The sequence below is a fragment of the Bidens hawaiensis genome, unplaced genomic scaffold (genome assembly GCF_021521415.1).
Source record: "Bidens hawaiensis isolate Kalapana, Puna unplaced genomic scaffold, B.hawaiensis_p1.1 tig00055092_1, whole genome shotgun sequence".
NCBI classification, from domain to species: domain Eukaryota; kingdom Viridiplantae; phylum Streptophyta; class Magnoliopsida; order Asterales; family Asteraceae; genus Bidens; species Bidens hawaiensis.
Genome location: NW_027506319.1, coordinates 27532 through 47948, shown reverse-complemented (window position 1 = coordinate 47948; position 20417 = coordinate 27532). Strand labels below are relative to the sequence as shown.

Genomic DNA, 20417 nt, shown 5'->3' with positions numbered 1-20417 from the left:
AATCCGGCCGCTCAATTGAAAGCGATTACTACTCGTAGCGGAAGGGTTTTGGGTCCCGAGGTAGTTAAGGAAACAGGTGGAGTTGAAGAAGAGGAAGCGGCTGATGAAGAGATCGAGTTGGAGGCTCCGGGTAAGTCGCATAGTAAGACACCAATTATTGAGCCACAATTTGAGAAAAACCCGGTCGTATTTCGGCCACCACCCGAAATTAATATTGCCCATGTTCCTTATCTCGCTCGTCTCAAGAATCAAAAGTACACGAGGGAATACGAGCATTTTCAAGATATATTCCGCCAATTGAAAATTAATCTTCCTTTTGTTGAAGCCTTCCAACACATGCCAAAGTATGCGAAATTCTTGAAAGATTTACTTAAGAGAAAAGATCGGTTGGGAGAGGTTTCGTCTATTCCACTTAGCGGGGATTGTTCAGCGGTAGTGTTGAACCGGGTCCTGGAAAATTTGTCGGATCCGGGTGTTTTTACAATCCCATGTACATTCGGAAGTGATATGATGAGTCAAGCATTGGCGGATTTGGATGCGAGTATTAATCTTATGTCGTATTCGTTGTTTGAGAAGTTGGAGTTGGGTGAGCTTACACCGACCCGTATGTCGTTGTCGTTGGCGGATCGTTCAGTTAAGTATCCGGGAAGTATTATTGAAAATTTATTAGTAAAAGTTGACAATTTTGTATTTCTGGTTGATTTTGTGGTACTTGACATGGAAGCCGATGAGAAAGTCCCCATTATTCTTGGTCGGCCGTTTTTTAGAACGGCTAAGGCTCTCATTGATGTGTATGAGGGGCGAATTACACTTCGGGTTGGTGACGAGAATGTTACTTATGATATTGCAAAGTCGATGAAGCAACGGAATGATAGTGACGATGTTAGTGGTCCATGCCATTCGGTATATTTTCTAAATTCTTTTATTCCGGGTTTCGATAAATGTCTTGATTATATTTGTGGAACCGACTTGGTTGGGATGGATGAGGAGAACGAGTTGACGGAAATTTCAGAAGAGAACGAGGAAGAAGTGGTAGATGACGTTTCTTGTTTGGCGGAGATTATGGAGGTTAGTGAGATTATTTGTGAAGTAGAGGCGGAAAAACCCGCTCCGTTGGAATTAAAGGTACTTCCGTCACATTTAGAGTATGCATATCTTGAAGAGGGTTCAAATTTGCCCGTTATTGTTTCGTCTAAGTTGAGTGAGGAAGAAAAGTCAAAGTTGATAAAAGTATTAAAGATGAATAAAGGGGCGATTGCATGGAGACTTTCGGATATTCAAGGTATTAGTCCCGCTTATTGTACCCACCGGATTTTGATGGAAGATGAATATAAACCGGTGGTTCAACCCCAAAGGCGTTTGAATCCAAATATGCAAGAAGTTGTCAAGAAAGAGGTTCTTAAGTTGTTGGATGCCGAGGTGATCTATCCGATTTCGGACTCTCCATGGGTAAGTCCGACTCAAGTTGTTCCAAAGAAAGGGGGGATGACGGTTGTCATGAACGCGAAAAATGAACTTATCCCTTCGCGTACGGTTACCGGTTGGCGGGTTTGTATTGACTACCGGAGGTTGAACGATGCTACTCGAAAGGACCACTTCCCGTTTCCGTTTATTGATCAAATGTTGGAGCGTCTCGCGGGTCAACAGTTTTATTGTTTTCTTGACGGTTTTTCAGGTTATTTTCAGATTCCTATCGCACCGGAAGACCAAGAGAAGATGACTTTTACGTGTCCGTATGGTACATATGCGTATCGTCGCATGCCGTTTGGGTTGTGTAATGCTCCGGCTACCTTTCAGCGTTGTATGGTGGCAATTTTTCAAGACATGATTGAGACGTCCATGGAGGTTTTTATGGATGATTTTTCGGTGTACGGTAACTCTTTCGATAATTGTTTAGTTAATCTTGAGAAAATGTTGAAGAGGTGTATCAAGACGAAATTGATGTTAAATTGGGAAAGTGTCACTTTATGGTGACGGAAGGTATAGTTTTGGGTCATAAAATTTCAAGAGATGGTATAGAGGTGGATCGGGTGAAGATTGATACGATTAGTAGGCTTCCTCCACCGACAAATTTCAAGGCCATAAGAAGTTTTCTCGGTCATGCGGGTTTCTACCGGCGATTTATTAAAGACTTTTAAAAGATTACCCGCCCGATGACCCGGTTATTAGAGAAAGATGTCCCGTTTGTTTTCGATGAAGATTGTTTGAAGGCGTTCAAGTTTCTGAAAGATCAACTCGTAAGTGCTCCTATTCTCGTATCACCGGATTGGAATTTACCTTTTGAGCTCATGTGTGATGCGAGCGATTATGCGGTTGGAGCGGTTTTGGGGCAAAGGCATGATAAACATTTTCACCCTATTTATTAAGCGAGTAAGACTTTAAATGATTCCCAAAAAAACTACTCCACCGCCGAAAAGGAACTTTTAGACGTTGTGTTTGCATTTGACAAGTTCCGGTCTTATCTCGTACTTTCAAAGACCACCGTTTTTACCGATCATGCGGTGTTACGTTTTCTCTTTCACAAGAAAGACGCGAAGCCCCGCCTCAGGTGGATTCTCTTACTTTCCAAGTTTGATATAGAGATTAAAGACAAGAAGGGGGCGGAAAATGTTGCGGCGGATCATCTTTCTCGTTTAGAAGATCCGAAGAGAGAAGAGATTCGCGAAGAAGCAATTGGTATTAGATTTCCGCATGAGTCGATTGATTTTGTTACGGCCGAAAAGCAAGGTTTGTCATGGTTCACCGATTTTGTAAATTTCTTATCTACGGGTCTTGTGTTAAAAGGGATGACTACTCAACAAAAGAAGAAGTTTTTTCGGGATGTTAAACTGTATGTTTGGGACGATCCTTATCTGATCAAGATTGGCGGTGACCGAATTCTTAGAAGATGTGTGTCGAGAGAAGAAGGTTTAAATATTTTAAAGCATGTTCATGAAGGTTTAACGAGCGGTCATCATGGAGCGCATGCCACAGCTCAAAAGGTATTTGATAGTGGTTTTTATTAGCCGTCGGTTGTAAAAGATGCGGTGGAATTTGTTAAGACTTGTGACGCTTGTCAACGCACCGGAAATATTTCGTCGAAAAACGAGATGCCTCAAAACCCCATACAAACTCTTGAAATATTTGACGTTTGGGGCATCGACTTTATGGGACCGTTTCCCGTTTCCGGTGGTCACAAGTATATTCTAGTGGCAATAGATTATGTTTCAAAGTGGGTTGAAGCCCAAGTATTAGCCACAAATGATGCTCGAGTAGTTGTGAAGTTTTTAAAGAAGTTGTTTACTCGTTTTGGAACTCAATGGGCAATTATTGGTGATCGAGGTACCTATTTTTGTAATTCCGCAATGGAGAAAGCATTAGCTCGTTATGGAGTTACTCATCGCACCTCTTCCGCTTACCATCCTCAAACGAATGGTCAAGTCGAGAATGCTAATAGAGGGTGAAGAGAATTTCGGAGAAGACGGTTGGGATAAGTCAGAAAGATTGGTCAGAGAAGTTGGATGACGCGTTGTTGGCATTTAGAACCGCATACAAGACACCGTTGGGTACTACACCGTTTATGTTAGTTTACGGTAAAGCATGTCATTTTCCCGTGGAGATGGAACATCGAGCATTTTGGGCGTTAAAAACGGTAAATGTTGATCTTACTGAAGCCGCAAGGAAAAGGTATTTTCAAATTCATGAGTTAGAGGAGCTTCGTGATGCGGTGTATTCTCGATCGTTGGATATCAAGGAAAAGACGAAAGTTTTGCACAATCGACGTTTAAAGGAAGGTAAAGACTTCAAGAAAGGTGATAAAGTTTTGTTATATAATTCTCGTTTGAAATTATTTGCAGGTAAGCTGAGATCTAAGTGGACGGGACCGTATTTGGTGAAAGAAGTATTCCCGTATGGAGCGGTGGAGTTAGAGAATCTGGACAATGGAACTTCGTGGAAAGTGAACGGTCATCGTCTAAAGCATTATCTTGGAGGGCCGGAGGAGTCAACCGAGGTGGAGGAAACTCCCCTCGATCCATCGAATTAAGTCATCAAATCGGGTTCTTAAGTGAAAACTCAAGTGTAGAGTTTGTATAATTCTTTTACTTTACTTTCGTTTTGTTGGGTCACTAACTTTAGTTTTTGTAGTTTAGTTGCGTCGTCGAGTCAATTCAAGAAATCATCACCATCTTAACGAGAGGTTTTACGAGGATTCGAAAAATGTCAGGTAAGTTTTGCACGTAAAATTAACATATAATGGGCATAAGAATAAGTATGTAATTTTCTAAAAATTTTTTCTAAGGCAAAAAGAGGCTCCAAACTTAAAAAACTTTCTGTTAACACACCCCATCGCGCGCGCGACGGGGTTCTTTCTTTGCCTTGGCGTCCGCGAAGACACACAACAAACAACAATCGCCCAGCATGGCCGTGGCGGCCCGTGGCCTATCCCTAGGCGCAGCGCGGCGCCCGGCCTACACCAATTCCGGATTTTTTTTTTATTTTACACCATTTCATATCAAATTTTCATCTTTTTCACAAAACCCCTCTTTCCTCTTTCAAGAATCCTAAGCCGAAATTCATTATGTCTCCACCATAATCCAGCAATTTTTTTAACATTACTCACCAAATTAATCATCTCCACACATACATATCATCCTAAAACCATAACCCACTACCAATTTTAACCTTAAACTCACTAAATCTCTCACTTGCACACACTTTAGTTCTTATATTTTTGCAAGTTCCATCCGGGTTTCACACTTCAAAAGGTATGATTTCTTGTAATTTTTGTAATATTTGTATACTTTAATGTCAGTTTTTAGCTTGGGTTTCGCAAAATTTGTTGTTAGGATTTGTTCAAGTTAGTTGTTTAAGTTCTTTGTTGGGTGCTGGTTGAAGGGCTGGCAGTTTCGTTGGGATTTTTTTATAAGGTGCGGATGGTTGGGTTGGATTTTGTTGAAACTTTAGTTTTGGTTGCGATCGGGTTGTCGGTATGGGGTTTAAACGAGTTATTTAGTGTTGGTTGTTGGTTTGAGATGTTGAATTTTAGGGTTTTTAGTAGTTAAAACGAGCCGGAAAACAAGTTTTTTATGCAATATATAGTTTACCAAATTGTGGTTTTTCGTTCGTTTTCGACTCAATTTTGTGGGTTTTTGGCACTTGGGTTTAATTGGGACAGTTCAAGTGCCGGGAGGAGGTGATGTTGGTTGAGTCGGTATGATCGTTTTCGGATTTTTAAGCTAGTAAAAGTGTATAACAAGCTGGTTTTCCGTTAGCTTTTAAGCGAATATTTAAACCACTCGCACCTACTTGTTTTTCATCTAAATAAGTCGGTTTAAAATATTTGTAACCCGAACTTCCAAAGTTTATTTTATTTTCAGTTTTTTTTTTTTTAAATCCAAAAATTAAAAAAATATTTTGTCTTTCTTTTTAGTTGTTATTTACTTACTCTCATGTTTGTTTGTTTGTTTAAATGTGTTTAGATGTCTAAAGAGGCGGGAAAAAGGAAGCGAGGTCCGACCGCACGACCAGGTGATGATCCGGATCCGGTTGTTTTCATAGACGGGAGGGCTCGGGTGATCGAATACCAACCCGGACCGGTTGTGTTAAGAAAAACTGCCAACCTCAAGAAACATTCATTACTTAAGTTTGATGTTGATTCGGCCGAGTATGAGCAGTTATGTAAGTTGGTTAATTCGAATCTTCTTACATTCAAAACGATAAACTGGGATTTATTGGATTCGATTGGTCAAAGAGAGCGCATTAAAGAGTTATTGGGCCAAAAATTTAAGGCGATGTTGGATTTTAACGAACCGCAGTTTCACGAGCTGACACTTGAGTGCCTGAGCACGTTTAAATATAAAGAAGGAAATTTTGCTCAGTCAAATGCGGTGTCGTTTTCATTGGGTCGACAGTTATACAATATGACTATCCCGCAGTTCGCGGTAGCAAGTGGCTTTTATACGGATGCGGAGGTGAGAGAATCGGGGTTTATGACGGGTCTAAGGGGTGCGTTTTTGAATAAGCATGCTATGTGTATCGGTTCGGACGAGTTGGCCACATTTTGAAACAAAATTTCTATTTGTTCGTTTTCGAGTGCGAATGTGGCGTCGGATATTCGAGATCCCGTGCTTCGGTTTATCCACCGGGTTTTGGTTAATTCTTTGATTGGTCGCGGTTCGGGCGACAATAAAGTAAATTGGTTGGATATTTTCTGTTTGATGGCTATGGTTGATAAGGTTCCAATAAACTATGCGAGTCTTTTGGCGTGGTCGTTTCATCGGACGAGACGTGGGGGTACAAAAATAAGTCAAGGTTGGATATGGGCCCGTACGTTACACGGATTGCTAGGTATTTGGGTGGGTTTGATAGGTTTAAACCGGATATATTGACAGAGGGACCCGTTAGAGAGTTTTTGGAGGTTAAGGATTTGAGGAATGCTGGGATTTTGAAAGGTACCGATCCATTAGAGTGGGAGGATGTTAAGTTGGACCCACAGATTCAAGCACCGGCGAGGACCACGGCTGCTGCTGCTTTGCGAGCTGGCTTACCGTCCCATCATCAGAGGCCACCTCACAGGTCAGAGAGACCGAGTGTTCAGCTCCCGGTCAGAGAGCCTCGCCCCGAGGATATCACTTTGGAGTCATTATATGACCGGATGGAGTCCGGTTTTGATCAGATCAGGGGTTATGTGACCGAGAGTCGAGAAGAGTTGAGACAGATGATAGAGGCAAACCAGCGGAGGCAGAATGAGCACATGAGGCATATGATGAGTTCAATGCGTATTGATTTGCCTACTTTTCTTCGACAGCCGGCCGATGCGGGACCGAGCGGGTCAAGCGCCCCGGGTGGTTCGGGATTTGGACATGGAGTACTTTTTTATAGGACGGGTTGCCCAGAAATTGATAATGCTGAACCGTACCATATTCTTGAGCAGGAGTCGGAGGAAGAAGATGAGGATTGAGTTGATGAGCTGACATGGGAATTTATGTTTTATTTATGTTTTTATTTTTCTTTTATGATGTTTTTGTTTTTATTTAGTCTGTACGGATATTATTTTAGACTTTTCTGGTTGGGTTGGCGGGTTGGAAGTTGGTGGATGCTTGAACTTTATAAGTAACCTTTATGTTTTAGTTTCTATGTTCGACGTTACTTAGGTTTTTCGAGAGGAGAGGCCGTGTCCGTTCAGAAAGAGGGAATGAGATACCAATTCATGTTGAGCGGTCGGTGAGGAGAGCACCCATGGAAATAGACTGGCACATTGACAGTCTCGCATACTACCAGCTAATTCTTTTCCATTGTACTTTGTTTTTATGTTTTTATGTTTTTATTTTTTATGTCTTTGTTTTTATCTTTTTAGGTTTTTATTTTTTTATTTTTATATTGTTAGTTTTGTTTTAAATATTTTCGAGTCGTATTTCCCGTGCCCGCATTGAGGACAATGCAAAATTTAAGTGTGAGGATGGGACACAATTGTTTTAACTAATTTTAATTTTGTTTTCGTTTTAGTTATTGAGTTTGTTTAAAAAAAAAATTGTTTTAAAAAAAATGTCCCTTAAGTCTAGTTTTTGTTGCGTTAAAGTGGGGATGTGTCGGTAGGCTCAGCCTTGAAAATGAAAGGGCAAATTTGATAAAATGGGTCGGAAATCTCTTGTGGGTAAAGCGTTTTGTCCGTAGAAAATAAGTAATGAAAGGTCGGGCCATACTCAAGCCTCAAATTTTGGTATTAAAAAGTGAAAATATCATAAATTTTAAAAATCTGAATACGTTATCATATGATGCTTGGGTAGGTTTAACGTTAGAGTATCTCGTGTAGCCTGTGACATAAACTTAAAACTGATAGTTTGGTGTTTTACACCTCATCGGCATATGGTTTTATAACCTTAAATCCTGTACTGATGGGATGCTTCGGGTCCGGAGACCATGGGTCTGTATGCCGACTATTCATCTGGGTATTCACAATTCCTAAGTGGGGTTGTGAATATTTAAATAAACCCAAAAAGAGCAAACCTTATAAGTCTATAAACATGATCACAAGAGTACAAAAGTACAAAATTCACTACAGACTTGATCATCCACGCTGTTAGCCATGTGGGGTCCCCATGCTCGTGTCTCATTACCATTAAGAAACGGACCACAAGGGACACGCTACATGTAAGCCCTACATATGAAATTTTGCATACTCACCTATGGTGATGGGTTCGGGGTGTTGCTTGATAACGGGGGTATGTCATGTTGTGGGGAATACTAGCTATAAAATAATTGAACCTTAATCGTATCTAATGGCTGCATGGTAGACTTTGATGCTTAAGCTTAGGTGGATAAACAATACCCTTGATCGTCTTAGCTATTCATGAAAAAATAGAACAACAAAAAGTTTTAATCCTGCTAATTTTGAGGTTTAAGTCAAGTTGGGGTGGTCTGGTCCGGTAAAAGCTGAAAATAAGCGGGTCTTAATTGTGTAAACCACTGAGTAAAAAATTTGTCGGATCATATTTGTCCCGGTAAAGATTAAGGCATGGGTTTAAGTGAACGACAATATCGATGATCGCGGTTTTTGCGTTTTTCTGAGCTTTAAAAAATTAACCTATATGTTTGTTAGAGTTTATTTTCCGATTCTGATCCAACTGCATCAAACTTTTTCAGGGACAAAAAAAAGAATAAGTGTGGGTATATTTGATATAATGCTAAATATTTATGTTTCCCGTGTATATTTTAATTAATATTTTAATAGTTTTTGTTCGTTTTTAGTTGAGATTTGTATACTACTAACGTTTTTATGTTTCGTAGGTTCTGGGGTTTGATCGTGATGAAAAAGGGTGAAAAACGAGCTAAAACGAGCCGAAACGGAGATCCGGAACGCATCAGGAAGGAACCAGATATAGAACCGGTCAGACCGGGCCGATCTGACCGGCCCCCATGGAGGAGCACGCCGCGCTGCGCCTAGGGGAAAGGCAAAAAGCCCTAGCGAGGCGCCTAGGCACATCTGGGCTAGAGTTATTTCGTTTTTGCTTCTTGTCGGGCCTAGTTTTCGCTATTTAAACGCATTTAACTTAAACCTGACAATACCCTTAAGCAGCCAGCCGATTTTGGAGTTCTTGGAAGGATATTTTCGAGTTCGTTGGTGATTTTGAATGCGAGAGAACGTCCGGTGAAGAGCTACACGTTCACGTTCGAGTTTACGGGTTTTATCTCTTTGATTCCCCGTTTCTTATACTTTCACCATGTTTTCGTTATTATTTGTTTTGTGTGATTTAGACTTTATGATGCTAGGCTAAATTCCATAGACTGCCTAGGTCGTGATGAACCTTAGTTCGGTTTGATTTTTATTTGGATTTTCGTTTCGTTATGGATTTTATGTTCTAAATAAACGGTTGAGTTTTATTTAGTTGATGCGTATGATTGCTTGGTTTTATTTACTTGAATTTATTGTTTCACATTGCCCTTAAAAAATCAAAACTACAAAGGAATGTTACTAATAAAGAAATGTTACTAATGGAACATCTAATAATAAAATAAGAGGGCACATTCCTTTTTTTTTTGTCCTTATATTCGAATACAAGTGTATGGGAAGAACTTGTATCCCATATTTTCTGTCTTTCTTTCCTTTTTATTCGAACTTGTATTCGAATACACCTACTACGGCCTTGTATTCGAATAGAAAACTTGTATACGCCCACTGTTGGATATTATTACCCTTTTATTTTCATTTCCTCATCATACTCCAACATTCATTCACGTAGTTTATGGTTATATAACCTCCTAAACAATTTTCATTACCCTTGGACCAAAATCTATCTTTCCTAACAATAAAGTTTAGACCTTTATCGTTTTCAAACCCGTTTTAACTAGATCAAGGGTTTCTTCACGAACCGTACATACCAATGAGTTCATTAAGTTCATATTAATCATCAAGTTTACATTTTTATGGTATTACACTGCCCGATTATCTTTCGTACCAAGTCTTAGGGCAAACTGTCCATAAAAACATAACCTTTATACGTGAAACGTACCTTTTTTGGCGCTTGTTAGGTTACGGTTAGCTTTGATTGAAACTTTAAGGTTGTATCCAGCTCATATAACCAAGATCTATCAAGATCCAAGCTTGGTTGTTGATATTGAACCTTGGCCGAATATATGAGTGTGTTTGTGTGTGTTTTTGATTGTGTAGGGAGGCTAGGAGATAGAATGAGGGTTTTAGAGAGGTTTAAGGAGTATTTATACTCTCTTAAGCCCATGGACCTAAGGCCCATCACCATCCTTTAATCCATCTTTCATTAACCAAGTCCATTCTCTTTTATTTATTTAATCTTAATTAAATATTTACACACATTTAAACAAACATAATTCTTTTTTATTTATTATCGTCAAAAGTAGGATGTTACAGTACCAAATTGGCCTTGACTCCCAACGAGAGTAACTTTTTTTATATTATTTAACCGACATTGACTTTTAATAATATTGATTTAGTCTCGAGCTTTAGTAATTTACCCAATTTAAAACTTACCCATACAAATTTGGGTTAGTATGAATTAATATGTACGTATTTGGATATTAGTTTTAACATATATATAATTCGGTGTAGGTTATTAAAAGTTTGTGTAGGTATATATTACATTGGTTCGGATTAAGTGTGTTTTGTTTTTTTAATAATTTTTTGTAGGTTATTAATAGTTATTTTGTTTAGATTGTTTCATATATATAAATATATATATATATATATATTGGTTCTCAAAATATGTACAGTTGTCTAGGTTGTTAAAATTTTGTGTATGTATATGTTGTGTAGGTATTTATATAAACTATATAGGTTGTTAAAAGCTTGTGTAGTTATATATTAGTTTGGTTCCAAAATAGTATAAGTTGTTAAAAATTTGTGTTGGTATACGTTGGATGTGTAGGGATCTATTGCTTTTGGTTATCTACGAGTATAATGGTTGTGTATGAGTTTAAAAAAAAGGTGTTGCTAAATGTACCCCCACCCCTATACCATTTTTACTAAATATACTCCCCCCCCCCCCCCCCCAAACTTATTACATAAATGACTATTAGCTCTTAACATTATTTATATACATATTAGTCCCTACAACATTATTTTCACTTGATAGTATCCACTACATATATCAAATTAAAAATTATCAAGTATTACTATTAATTTAATTTTTTAGTATTTATATTGTCAATATTTATAATATATTTTTTTGAATTTTAATAGTATATATATTTATAATATCCTTAATTTACCTCTTTATCTTTTACAAAATAAACCCGAAACTCTAAAGCCTAAACCCGAAAATCTAAACCCTAAACCCAAACCCTAAACCCTAAACGGAAACCCTAAACCCGAACCCTAAACCCTAAACCTACACCCTAAACTCTAAACCCGAGAACCTAAACCCTAAACCCGAACCCTCAACCCTAAACCCAAACCCTAAAACCGAAACCCTAATCCCTAAACCCAAAACCCAAAACCCAAAATCTTAAAAAGAAAACGCAACTTGTTAAAAAAATAATCTAAAATCCTTAATTTTGTGCTAATTTGTTAATTATATGATTTTAAGAGGTAATATGAAATTTGGTTTTTCTAGGAGGGGGGTATGACAAGCAACTCGGGGGTACGTTTAGCCTGACCCAAAAAAAACATTTAACGTTTAAAGTGATTAGTAGAATCAGACAAAAAAGGAGTCCTATCTTTCTTGAATTAAATTAATAATAAAAGAATAAAGTGAAACTTTCAATAATTTAATAGTTACCAAATTAAGATAGTTTAAACTTTTACAATTGTGCCCTTGGATTTTATTTAAATGAGAAAAACAAATAAAAAAATCTGATTTGTTGAAATGACTTATCGCACTTCTTGTAATAACTTGATTTCTTCCCTAAAATCAAGCATATATATATATATAGGGGATCAGGAGAGAAGTCAAGTTATTACGAGAAGTGCGAGAAGTGATTTCCTACCATTGATTAAGATTGATCAATGGCCAATGTTTAAGGTGGCATATTTGTAATTATTTGTAACTGATTTTAATAATTTTTAATGAAAAAGGACAATGAGTTAATTACCATAATATGTTAAATAAGGAAACCTAGCTTTTGTCAACTACAATCCTTTTTTTATACTTTAGTCATCTCAATTACCAAAACAAATTCCCCTTATATCCGAAAATACTTAATTATTTTGCAATAATTTTCTCTCAATATATTTGATTGTTGAAAAAAGTTAAAACAATTCAACAAAGGAATAGGAAGTTTGATTGTAGCTATGATTCAGGCCTACACAAAGATCAATAACATCCTACACAAATTTGATTCAAAGCCTACACAAAAGGAAATAAGCAAAAACCATTGTGTAGGCCTTATGTAAACTTTAGTATGTTATGGTATACTATGTATCAATTATTTATTGTTTTCTCTTACATTTTTTTATCAGACATTTGTGCATATTTACGAATCCTACACAAATATTGATAACATCCTACACAAATTTGGATCCAACCCTACATAACTAAAAATAAGTGAAACAATTTGTGTAGTGCATATGTAAACTTGAGTATGTTATCGTCCACTATGTAGCAACTATTTTATGTTTTCTCTTAAACGTGTTTGTTTGTATATTACAGTGTAGGGGTTATGCATGCCTGTGTAGTCTACATATGTAAACTTCGGTATGTTATTGTCTACCGTGTAACAATTAACTTTGGTTTTATTCTTACATGTAGTTTGTGTATTACGGTGTTGGATGTTTGCCATGTATGTAGGTACATTTTAGAATTTGTTAATGTGAAGTATGATTTATGTGTAAGTTGTTTACCATTTATGTAGAAGTATGTAGAAATTGTATATATGAGTTATACTATACCATTTATTGGTGCATAGTATTGAAAGACAATTGTTTGTTTTATGATATATAGAGTTTGTGTAGGATAAAAAAGTGATTTAATGTTTACGCTTTTCTATTTGAACGACCAAAAATGAATAAATGGAATACTATATAAGATATTTAAGATAAAGGAAAATCCTATTACTCTTATAATATATTGTTATAACATAAAAATTAAAAAAAAATGAAAACAAAATCACGTAATTGAATTCATATTCGTTGAATTCAAAATTTTGAAGATAAAATACCTTAAAAATAACTAACTAATACAAGTTAAATTGGATATATACGTATACTTGATTTCCATTCCCCTTTGAATTCAAAATTGTATTTTAAATTTGAAAGAGATAATTAATTAAAAATAGATACCTAAAATATTGGAGTTAACTTTCCATATAAATAAGTTATAGGATTTTACCTCTCCATTTAAATAAAAGAAAAAAAGAATAGGAAATTTCTTATTAGCTTAAGCCACTTCTCTCATTTCTTGCAATAATTTGATTTCTTTCTTGAACTTAACCTTATAACTATGTTACATTATAATAGAGATAGGAAACCTTTCATTATCCACATCAGACGCCGTGATATTTATTGTTCCGATAACCATTCATCCCATCGGCCATCCTTTATTTCTCCATTTCCGGTGAGACGCCGTAATAATTAATTTCGTTTCTCTCCGGCGACTTTACGACGCCATATCCATCTAGGTTAGTAATTGCTCAATCACAATCAAAACCGATGTATGATTGAAACGTTTAATTGATTGCAACCATTTGTTGAATGCTACAATTGATCGGTTTAAGTTATCAATCGTGAAACAACTGTAATAACAAGCATCATCCAAACCCTGGGCCTCCAATCAAACCCCTGCAATAAAGCTTTGCTTCATTTAGATGGTGATCTGTTTCGAAATCCATTTAATCACTGTGCAATCAATGGTAGACATTTATTATCTTCAGTCTTATAAAGTGCTCTACATTGCAATTGCTACAACTCCTCGTAATTGCAAAAAACAGGTGCGTCTGAGAACACAATCCGACATAAAATACTGAGATATCAATTATTTTATGCATTTTGTGGAATTAATCAAAGCAATTCATTGTTTCTATTTAATATTTAATTCGTATTATATGTTTGCTATGGGTATCAAGATCATTATGTTTTCACACCACATGTTTGTTTAAAATCCTGTGTGAATTTTGCCTAATAATCTTTCTTTGTTTTGCACACCACAGTTGACTGATTCGTGTTAAAGAAATCAACAGATTAAAGAAGTCTGCTAAAGCACATGTATGTAAGTTTTGCTTCTTTTAGTTATGTAAGTCCTCCCGGGGCGTCGCCGATCGATACGAGATCCGCACGAGGTCTAGGAGTGCGGAATCCTCCTAGACTCGTTTAATGGTGTAGTAGACGAAGAACACGATTACACACAAACACATACACGAACAAACACACGAATGGGATAAACACATCTGCAGATCATTTATATAATAACCGAAACACATTACATACCAAACACGAAAGCAAATGACGGCCGACCCGAGGTGAGCTCTACCTCGGGCCGTCCCACACGACTCTCCCTCTCGGTTTCTCTCTAGCTACTTGAACTGGACACACAATACTCTAATTTTCTGGATCCTCAAACCTAACCAAGACACACATATATATATATATAAACAACTTCACGGGCTTGGGCCTGTAGGCGAAGTTGTTACAACTTCGCCTAAGGCGAAGTTGTTCTAACTTCGCCTATGGCAGAAGTTGTTACAACTTCGCCTATGGCGAAGTTGTTCTAACTTCGTACTTCGTTTCCGCTGAACAGAATTGCATAGCGACGGTCACAAAATGCACCAACAGACTCCCCTTTGACCGTTGCTCTCAATTCTAACAAACACAAAAGATCATCTGTTACAAAACATGCACCAACAGACTCCCTCTTAACTGATGATCTTCTGTTTGCTCTTCAACCAGCCGTGTCTGAAACTGTCTTGTAGCTTCACAAATCTACCAATCACCCAGCGTCTTCCATATCCGATCTCCCCTTCAGTGTAAGCTTCTCCGACTATATATTGAGGTCTTTGAAATGCATGCATCCCCGTGCCTAATTGATCATCTCAACCAATCACGTGAGTCCTTCTGACTTCACCAACACGTGAAGTTGGGCTCCCTCCACAACTTCACCAACACGTCGGCATACGATAAGGTTTAATCTTCAACTACTCAATATCAAGTGATCAATTTCATCACAAAACCACCTTGACAGAATCTAACACACATGACCATTAATTAATCCGAAGCATCTTCAATCACCAGGGATAACGATCAAGAACATATAACACTTTAATTCCCGATTAAATCCAACTTGTTCCAGAATTTTCACTTTAATAAATAAGCATCACGTTTCAGGATCCAATTCTCGAACGCCTTGAAAATAACATAAATAATATGCTCTAACCGCAATCCAGTAATGACAAAAACCTTCAGTTCAATTTGACTTTCTTCAGTTGGTCAACCTCGAACAACAACTATTTCATTGCCCACAAATACCCAAATATGTGTCAATATCCAGTTTCAATCAATATCCCATTCACAACATCAACTCCATATCCAGAGTTGACACGTATTTGTTCACACGTAAGACCAAGAGATAACAAGTTTCACTCGTTGACGTAACAACGTCTTCGGTCTCACAATAATTGTGTACACCTGGCCATACAGACGAAAACTCTTTTTTTTTTTTTTTTTTAACTTCGCCTAAAGTCAACTTCGCCCTTCCTTAACTTCGCCTGTCCATAACTTCGCCTGTATATAACTTCGCTTAACCTTATATCTTCGCCTAAACCCTAAAATTTAAGCGACAACTTCGCCTGAACCCCATAACTTCGCCTGCGGCGGCTGTTCGGCCAAAAACGCATCAGAAACGTGCCAGAAACACCAAAACGCAGATCTCGAACCATAGTAATGCTCTGATACCACTTGTAAGTCCCCCCCCCCCCCCCCCCCCGGGGCGTCACCGATCGATACGAGATCCGCACGAGGTCTAGGAGTGCGGAATCCTCCTAGACTCGTTTAATGGTGTAGTAGACGAAGAACACGATTACACACAAACACATACACGAACAAACACACGAATGGGATAAGCACATCTACAGATCATTTATATAATAACCGAAACACGTTACATACCAAACACAAAAACAAATGACGGCCGACCCGAGGTGAGCTCTACTTCGGGCCGTCCCACACGACTCTCCCTCTCGGTTTCTCTCTAGCTACTTGAACTGGACACACAATACTCTAATTTTCTGGATCCTCAAACCTAACCAAGACACACACATATATATATATATAAACAACTTCACGGGCTTGGGCCTGTAGGCGAAGTTGTTACAACTTCGCCTATGGCGAAGTTGTTCTAACTTCGTACTTCGTTTCCGCTGAACAGAATTGCATTGCGACGGTCACAAAATGCACCAACAAGTCACTGTCTTTCATTAATTACAGCGGTGCTAAACATCATCGTCTTTTTATTGACACGCGTATTAGCAGACAACAGACAATATTTTGAACCTTCTTTCAGCCACATACAGTTAAAATGGTTTTGTTTTTTTCCTATATATTTTATATTTTGGGTCACAAATATGTTTACCTGAAACGAGCCTGGTTCGGTTAAATTGTTTTCAATAGGTAAAAGCACCCAAATGAAGAACCATCATAAATTGCTTCATTTGTTTAAGAGACAGTGATGGATATTGTTGGCTCACTAGAAGAGTAAGGTATGCCTACACATTAACTCTTTTTATTAATGTTCAAAGAGCAAATTGTCTTTCAAAAAAATATCATTTGTTTCTTTAATGTTGATATTTTTTTGTAGCAAAACTGCTTCTTGGTGATGTTCTCAAGGAAGGAGCAACTATATTAGTGAACCCGCTGCTGATTTGTGCTTGGGTTGTGCTCATCATCAATGCAATTAGTAACATCCATGTCGGCGACCTAGACGGTGGGCGGATTTCTTTTATGATACAGGGATGAAAATTTTGTTTCTTAATTCATTGCATTTTGGTTTTTGGTTGATTTTTTTTAGATAAAAGATGACCCGTTTATAAGTAATTGGGCTGACATTGTGTTTCAATCAATTTATTTTGTTAAACACTGAACATTTAAATACCAGAATATGAATATGAAAACTAAATTGGATCAGTCTTATAAGGATCTTAAAAACCTTAATTTGACCTGTGATCTCATTACTAAAAGCTGATGACTAAAAGCGTAATTTGTTATATCAATGCTCTTCAGCTTTAATACATGGTAATGTAAGTGAAACGAATGATCACGAACGAGGCTTGTTCGTGTTCATTCGGTTAATTTAGCTTTGGAACCTAGATGAGGCCATGGTCTCTCGCATATCATGTGTTTTTTTTTTTTTTTTTTTATGGTTAACTTTGGTTATGGGTAAAATATACTATTTGAGTATGAAAAGGGTAGTTTGAAGTTTACAGAAAATTAATTTTCAAAATTGAGTCAACTATAGTGTCGCATAACCAAGTGACAAAGGGGCATAACTGGAAACTGGTTTTTAGAAGGTCAAATTTATAATAGCTGTTAAAAGTAAAAAAATTAGATCAGTTTTACATATCAATTGGGGTATAACTAGAAACTAAATTTTTAGCTCTTTTTCATTTATGTTTACATACTTACATACAGCTGTCACATACGATTTGATCTGACACAAAACAATACTGCCGATTACTGTGCATTCAAACCAATCCAGCTTTAATTGTTTGGATCAGCCATTAAAAAATAAATAAAAATAAAATTTTGTTTGGATACATCTTGTCACTCGACCTTAGCTCGGTTTTGAACTGAGCTGGCTTCGCTTGGGTTGGCTTAGTTTTAAAAAAATAATCAAATAAATTTCAACTAAATACAAATTAAGCTCCAAATGAGTTCAACAAACACAAAATTGTGCATAATTGCAGTGTTTTATTAAGGTTCTACATTTTTAAAATGTTTGTGAATTATTATTAGTTGATTGTGTTTCAAATAACTGGTTGAAATGCAGGGCAATCATAACGGTGTGAGGGGACACTTTTCAACTTCTGAGGCTGAATAAAATGGTGTGCAAACTTGAGGGAGATGTGTTTAATAATCTATAGACAAGTGGATTTCATCAATGCCCCACCCCCCCCCCCACCCCACCCACACACACATTAGGTAATAAACCGTTCTTAAAGTTTATAGGTGCTAACCGGACTGTTTTTGTGAGTTGACGGGTTGAACCCTGACACGAGCTTGGAAATTTGACATGAACACCTTGATGACATGTGGACTCGAACAGGAGATGAAATTCTTTTATTTAGATGAATAAGGTCTGTTTTTTTTTAAGTTATTTTTGAATATTGGTACTATAAAGTTACAAATTCACAATGAAAAATACAAATCAATTCAAAACAATGATTTTTAAATTATATATGTTGACTTTGGTTTTTCTAAGTTTTAGAGTTTGGCATGAAACAGTCAACCAAAAATTAATACTACAGGTGTTCATGAATTGTAAGGGATTGGGATAGGTACTGGTTATATTAGGGGCATATTGGTCATACTAAAAAATGTACTTAAAAGTCTCAACGGGTATACCCGATGGTATGCCCGATACCTCACCGGTAATTACCCAACGGGTAATGGGCTGGGTGCGGGGCACGGTTTTACCAACGGGTATGAGCATGGGATTACTAACACCTGGCTCGTTGCCATCCCTACATGGTGTCATTGGAGTAACCATTTACTACTCTTAGTTACGATATTTCATGAAAATAATTCTTTTATGAATATAACAAAATATAAGTTGGAAGACTTAACGAAGATCTAATTTTATAAATGTAATTAATACGTTTAATATACGATGGTTACAAAACTTCATCTCTACGTGAGCTTCAGTTCGATAAGCAATCCGAATCTATAACCTGCAAATGCGTACAAAATATATATTTGTCAACAACACATGCTGAGTGAGTAGATTACCAGTTTTGACACAAACAAAAATGGTAATATATAATGATATAAATGAATGAATAAAAATAGGCAAAACTGTTATCTGTGAGTATAAACAATGAAATCGTTAAGCAAGTAATGAGTGTCGGTGAAACTATTGCCAATGCGATCGGGCTCCGGCCAATACGACGGCCGTATGATCATACCATAATAAGATTATGCTGGACCTCTCCAAATGCGATTCAAGTAAGCAAATAGCAAGTAACAGGCATTCATTCAAGTGATACACAACACAAAGATCACAGTTTGCTTTGAGAAATAATAATATAAGTAATTTGATAAATGGTACGCAAGTGTCCCCAAAACATTTGAAAACAAGTAAAATAGGGGAGTGATTACTCACCTGGTCGTATGAACGAAACATAAATAATGATGTGAGAGAGATGAACCCTTCGGGATACACCGACAAGGATTCTTAGTTAAATAATAATAATAATTAATTATACAAGATATAACACGATCTATTGAATTAAGATTTCGATGTGATTAAGTTAGGTTTGGGATTAGAATGTTTATTAATTGGTTGATAGATTTCTCTTGTTATTATTAATGTAAAAACAATATAATTGCCTATTATTAAATCAACAAAAACATTACATTTATTATTTATAAAATACGGTTAAATATAATAATCACAAGATTAAACTTATAACTAATTAGTTTGAATGATTAAATATCAGTTGAATATAATACAATTATATAATTATTTAAATAACATTTAAATAAATATAAAGCAACTATAAATGTGTACAATACATAAATATAACTTGCAATATTAAATACTTTGATACAAATGTTGAAATATATAACAAAATATAAGTTGGAAGACTTTAGGATAATAAACATATACAAATTTATGGTTTAAATACATCTGGTTTATATTTAAAACCAATATTTGCATTAAAGAAGAGTATATATATCTATATATATATATATATACACTAGTGAGAGAGCCCGCGCGTTGCTGCAGACACAAGGGAATTCGATTGGTAGCGGTTTATCTTTAAAGAAGGATTCATATGGTTCACTTTTTGACTTCACACGGATGGGAAGTGTTTGTTAAGGTTGAATGGCAATGTAAAGAACTTTTCACTTCTTGGATCAGTTTGAAAGGATTGAAATTTATCCTACCAATGTTTGCCTCAGACTCTCCTTATTGACCAGTTTTTATTTTTTATTTATATTTTTCGTTTTTTCTGTGAAGTGTGTTGTCTATCAAGTAAGCCAAAGTGCCAACCACATATGGTTTAGATGAAAAAGGAACAGTTGAACTGCATGTATGCATAAATAGGTTAATCATTTTAGGTGAAAGAGGTCCAATTGACCTTTTGAAGGTCAAACCTTCCACGTTTGAGTTTTCAAATTGATTCTAGTTTGTTAAAAAGTTAGACAATAACATGTTTATATTTCAATATGCGGTTATAAATATTTATGGATGTCAAAACATTTCATTTTCAAAATTCAAGAAACCTGTCAATATTGGACTTCCAAATCAATATGTTAGACC

General features: G+C 36.6%; 1 pseudogene; it reads left to right on the top strand.

Moving 5' to 3' along the window:
• Window positions 1-6044, top strand: part of LOC143617490 (uncharacterized) — a 37749-nt pseudogene extending 31705 nt beyond the window's left edge.
• Window positions 6045-20417: the final 14373 nt, after the last annotated feature.